Source organism: Chanos chanos, chromosome 1 (genome assembly GCF_902362185.1).
Source record: "Chanos chanos chromosome 1, fChaCha1.1, whole genome shotgun sequence".
NCBI lineage: Eukaryota > Metazoa > Chordata > Actinopteri > Gonorynchiformes > Chanidae > Chanos > Chanos chanos.
Genome location: NC_044495.1, coordinates 62,406,982 through 62,413,640, shown reverse-complemented (window position 1 = coordinate 62,413,640; position 6,659 = coordinate 62,406,982).

Genomic DNA, 6,659 nt, shown 5'->3' with positions numbered 1-6,659 from the left:
TAGTGTTGGGTAGATAGTGCTTGGGTAGATGGTGCTGGGTAGATAGTGTTGGGTAGATAGTGTTGGGTAGATAGTGTTGGGTAGATAGTGCTGGGTAGATAGTGTTGGGTAGATAGTGCTGGGTAGATAGCGTTGGGTAGACAGTGTTGGGTAGATAGTGCTGGGTAGATAGTGTTGGGTAGGTAGTGCTGGGTAAATAGTGCTGGGTAGATAGTGCTGGGTAGATAGCGTTGGGTAGACAGTGTTGGGTAGACAGTGCTGGGTAGATAGTGTTGGGTTGATGGTGCTGGGTAGATAGTGTTGGGTAGATAGTGTTGGGTAGATAGTGCTGGGTGGATAGTGCTGGGTAGATAGCGTTGGGTAGATAGCGTTGGGTAGATAGTGCTGGGTAGATAGTGTTGGGTAGATAGTGCTGGGTAGATAGTGCTGGGCAGATAGTGTTGGGTAGATAGTGCTGGGTAGATAGCGTTGGGTAGACAGTGTTGGGTAGATAGTGCTGGGTAGATAGTGTTGGGTAGATAGTGCTGGGTAGATAGTGTTGGGTAGACAGTGCTGGGTAGACAGTGCTGGGTAGATAGTGCTGGGTAGATAGCGTTGGGTAGATAGTGCTGGGTAGACAGTGTTGGGTAGATAGTGTTGGGTAGAAAAATCGTTTTACAAGAAAAAATCCAAGTCGACATCCATGTCTTACTACTGCAATGATCTCTGACCAACGACTCACTCTCTGGCTGAAATTAAGTTTATTAGCTGCTCATGTCAAACAGTTATGATTTGCATTTCTGATCTGATTGGGGTGAAGACAGCGGCAGGTTGGATTCCCTCGCCCGCTCGCCGATAATTTACCGCATGTTCTCATGGAAGCCAAACATTCGTGGGCTTTCACTACACACCCGCTGGGCATTTTTTCCTCTTACACTCCAGTCAGAGTGGTACAACACTCAATGGTGATTGGCTAATTTAAATTAAAAAAAATGTGAGAGGAGACCAAGTGGGCGTGAGCCAAGTCTGGCTTCCCCTCAGCGGCACGACATGTACATGCAAGCCTACCGTAAAGCCAGAAACGTACAACGATATGACATTAAACAGCATTCCTGTCACTATAGTCACCGTCAAAATATAAGGTAGGCTACATAATCAAAATTGGAATATAATCACGTGAAAAAATTCATTAAAATTTATTTCACGTGTTCTTATTGTTATTGTTATTTTCACATCTCACGTCATTTAATTAGTGGTACAGTGGGTAGCACTGTCGCATCACAGCCAGAAGGTCTTGGGTTCAATTCCTGGCCGGGCGGCCAGGGTCCTCTCTGTGTGGATTTTCCACGTGTCTGCGTGGGTTTCCTCCCACACTCCAAAGACATGTAAGTCAGCCGCACTGGAGATACTAAATACAAACCCCTAGCTGTGTGTCTGCCCTGCGATGGACTGGTGACCTGTCCAGGGTGTTTCCCTGCCTTTCACCCAATGAGCACTGGAATAGGCTCCACCACCCCCCGCAAATCTAATTAGGATAAGCCGCTTAGATAATGAGTGAATGAATGAACAGTCATTTAATTCTGAGGAAGCCTTACACTGGCTTCAACTAGGAGTCGCCACTGGAGATGTTAGACTATGAATGATGAAAAATTTGCTTCTTGAAAAGACCAGAACTAGTAAATGAATTAGCCACTAGCGGCGCTAAAGCCCTGTTGCCACATGGCTCTGTCTTACTCTGGTCGCACCTTACGCTACTGCTAATGCTAATACTACCATTCTCAACAGCACTGGCCTCTGAAGTCAGAGGGGTTTTCAGAGTGTAGGGAAAGGTTTCGACCCCTCAGAATGAGAGAAGCAGGCAAGATCCCACACAGTAGAATCCACAATGCAGTTAGTAAAGTTAGTAGGTGCCTTCACACAGTGTTAGGTAGAGCGCTAGGTGCAGTTAAAACAGAGCAGGACGTTAGCTGAACCAGACCAAGCTGACAAGCCTGTTTTCCCTTTTTTTTTTTTTCCACATTCAAATGCACCTGTGTGTTACTGAAATGGGTCAAAATTCACAGGAGTGTTCTGGAGTGGGAGAGAGGAGTCAGTGAAGGAAAGAGAGGTGAAAATGGCCAATTCGTAGAGGGTTAGTCAACAGGCAAACAAGTGACTACTCATAATAGTGAGACAGTGCTTGACGTTTGAGGGAGACCGTGTGTGAGTAAGACAGCATGCATCCGAGTTACAGGCTTCAGTTTGAAATGTTAGTATGTGTTAGTACTGCACCCTCTCGTTTTTCTCATACACACACACACACACACAGGCACGCACACGCACGCACACACATGCACACATATACTGACATACACGCACGAGGACACACAAAGTTACAGAGGGCAAAAGAAAGATAAGGAGAGGGTGTCAGGTTTGAGTGGTTGGTCATTTTTCCTGCTAAACTATGCAAATGAAGCCCTGTCCTGATTTTGGTTAGTTCGTTAGCCCAGAGTGGGTTAACACATGCATTAGTTCTCCGTTAGCTCAGAGTGGGTTAACACATGCATTAGTTCTCCGTTAGCTCAGAGTGGGTTAACACATGCAGGAGTGTGGAGTCACAGAAGCTCAGCATTCTCAAAATAAAGTCGGCGGAGTCAAAACATAAGTCAGAAAACAGCATAAACTGCCGTCATTTTCACACAATGTCTCTTCAGCACCCACAGTGCAGAATGACTATCAAACCCCACGGAATCACTGAAAAAACAATGACCGTTAGCGTCCAAGCAAACTCTGGCCTTGTGTTAGCGACAGATACTGTTAGTAATAAAGGCAGAGAAAGAGAGAGAGAGAGAGAGCATTGTATAACAGAGAGAGAGAGAGAGAGAGAGAGAGAGAGAGAGAGAGAGCGCATTGTTGAGGCTGTGTATAACAGGCTGTGTATAACAGGCAGGTAGCTGGTGCTGGTCGCAGTGACAATGGGAGCAGAACTGCATTAGTTTCATTCTCACAAGCCAAGGGAGAGACAGAAAAGAAAAGAAAAGAAAAGAAAAGAAAAGAAAAGAAAAGATAGTTTGCTTATTCGGTCCACAGCCTAAGGGCGGTGCCATTTTTCACATCATCACACAGACACAGGAAGACAAGACATCCAATCACTGAACATTCTCTCCAACAGACAGAGGAAGACAAAACATCCAATCACTGAACTTTCTCTCAAACATTAAGCATGATTAATTATGATCAGTACATGACTGTGTTTATTACCACAAGAGCCCACAGTGCCTGTGATCATATTTACACACAGGGAGTTCAGTCTCAGTCTACAGGCCATTTCAGTGAACTGCTACCCAGAGGGGACAGGGACAATGGGGAAAATTTGACAAAAAAGAGGACTCTGATTTATGCACACACACACACACACACTCACACACACACACACACACATCAAACGTGTCAATGTTAAATCAACTCTTTAGTTCTCCAGAGACAGATCACACCTGGACCTGGCCTGAGAAGGAACTCCACTGGAGAACAGAGGGAAATTTCGTTCACATTTAGACTCAGTCTGTGTCCACAGAGTATAAATAATGGATCACTGAAGGTTTAATTTGTCTCACTGCTGTAAATGCAGTCGGACTGAGAGACTGGAAAGCAGACCCGACACAGGCACTATCCATGAGAGGACAGCATGGTGCAACATTCAGACATGATGAATGTGACCTCCTGTAGCCTCCTACACACACAGTGTGCACTGCTTAACCAAACAAACACACACTCTCGGTGTAGTGTGCACTGCTTAACCAAACACACACTCTCGGTGTAGTGAAGACACGTGCAGCTGCTGAGAGCGCATGTTGCTACGCCGATAATCGGCGGAAAATGGGAAGATCGGAGAATTCCGCAAACATTCCACACAGCCCCGATCCCCTCTGCGTAAAAACGTCCATCTACACCACCCTGCTGTTCCGACCACTGCTGAAAACCCAGTATATCTGAACACCGGTTACCAGTCCCACCAGTCCACTGCACTCCTAAAGCACCAGAGATGGGGCAGTGAGAGTGTAAACCCAGGGAAAAGTCTGGTTGATCTAGAACTAGAGTTTCTCACTCCCACACAGGTGTGTATCCTGGACACTCCCTCTGGGTGAGCTGGGGATTCTGACTGTTTTGTGTGCATGTATTGGTTTTAACAGGCTTTTTTGGGTGTTTGGGTTAGTGTTTAAACGCTGTGAGTATTAAGTATTTGGGCTATGTGAATATCTTGAATGACTGTGTTAAAGAGATTTCTCATAGTATCCCTTTCTTCTCCAAATGCATAGTTCAGTCACGACTAAAAACATAATCTTCCTTTCAGACACTAGCACCAGTTGGATGACTACACCACCCCCCAGTTTTCACTTGGTGTGTTCCTCTATGGCCTTCATGTGTACTGGTCTGGACTGTTCCACTTCACTGCTGCAGGGGAAGAGCAAACAGAGCTACTCAATAAAAGCAACATAACATGTGAATACTGTAATGTTAAAATGGAAACAGTCAGCAGGGGGGTGGGATGTGTGTGTGGGGGGGGGGGGGTCATACCCATCAGACTGGCCTGTGGGGGTGGAGGACTACATCATCAGAGCAGGCGGGCGGAGAAGGGCAGAGCACACTTTGGGATCGTGTCGACAAGCCCCCAACTCACCTGGAGAATGAAACACAGAAACACAGGGCAGCAGACAGTGGAACACAACCACCTGTTATAGCAAAACACACACACATGTGCACACACACACACATGCACACACACACACACACACACACATACACGCACGCACATATACACACACAAACACACGTGCACATATACACACACAAACACACACGCACTCGCACACACACACACATGCACACATACACACACACACACGCACATATACACACACACATACACGCACGCACATATACACACACAAACACACATGCACATATACACACACAAACACACACGCACTCGCACACACACACACATGCACACACACACACACACACACACACACACGCACATATACACACACAAACACACGCGCACATATACACACACACACACACTCACATGCGCACTCGCACACAGACACACACACTCACACACACACACACACACACATTTGTGTTAACTTAACCAACAGGATACAGCATACCAACCTAATCTTAATCTTCGAGGACAACAAATACATGTAAAGAGATGTTTGTCATGTTTATTCTGATTTACAGCTGAGTTACAGCACTGTCTTTACACTGCAATATTTCCATTGTAAATTTGACTATTCTAACTGTAGGTCGACTTACCGCATCGTGGAGGTCCGTCCTGCAAAGAGCCTTTTTTTTAACTGTCCTCTGGGTTCTCCAGTTCATCGTTCTGTAATTTCAGAATGGCAGCTAACACGCCGACTCAAACTCAAAAGTGCTAACACAACACAGCCAAAGCCCTCAGCGCGAGTGTACATGAAATATGTGTGTGTGTGTGTGTGTGTGTGTAGTGTTCGCTCTCAGGCAGTTTCAGTTTCCTACTCGAATCCATCAATCAGGTTAGTAACGGTAGTGGCGCAGTTAAAATGCGATATTTAAAATGCTGGGGAGGACAGGTTGTATCTGTTCGTCAGTAATCAACAGTGACCCGAAACAGCACAGATAATGCGCCACCACAGAAATTATTAGTCTCTTCTCCTCATTTAAATCTAAACATGGAATTTCTACAAATATTGTCAGAACCTCTTCGCGATGAGGTCCGTTATTTTCATCTACTTCCAGACCGACATAACCATATACTATATAGCTCTCAATGCTCGACACCATTGTATCATCTTTTTCTTTGAGATACACCACAACCTCGGTCGTACCGTGTAGCGTAAGTGTGACCCATTTCAGAACCAGCTCTCCTTTTTTGGGCAGCGCCCCCCCCCCCCCCCCCAAAAAACACCTGCAGTGAGCCAGGATTATCATTCACAACACTACAGTTCTCAAACGTTAGGTAGCGATCAGCTCTGCATGTTACTGTCATTAGTATTGTTCCCAGCACGCCTTGTGTGACACTTTCCCCTTTATGCGATGTCATAAAAATACAGTCTGTGTTTACAGATGCGCTGACTACGATTCTATTGTGTGTGGTTAGCATTAGTGGCTATTACAGTGTGTAAAGGAAATTAGACTTTACCTGTTTTGCTTTTTTTGCGTCTCTCTGTCCGTCTTTTCCGCAAGGGCAGATGGATCTCACACGCCTTTCTCAGTGACATCTCCGACTGAAGCTCAGTCGGACAGAGGCAGGGAGGAGAGATGGTTAATATTACTGTCCTTACGAGGTCTAAACTCTCTCTCTCTCTCGCTCTCTCTCCCTTTCTAGCTCGTTCGCTCTCCACACACACACACACACACAAACACGCCCTGCTGGTGCCCACCTGAAACGGAAATGTATTGTGATACCCGACAGTCTCCATGGTAACCGTATGTAAATTTCACCGTCTGTTTCAGAGCCTGAGGATGTAATTAGTTACCAACTTTACCTCTCCTCGCGCTGTTTCTGGTCAACAAAACCCGTGATTTATTTGGCTAAATCTCATGTCCTGTTCTAATTCCGATTTATCCACGTAAATGTTCCGTTAAATAGACCCGAGATAAAACGTTGGGAGTGGCTCGTGATTACCTTTAAATTACACCTGTTAAGGGCGTAT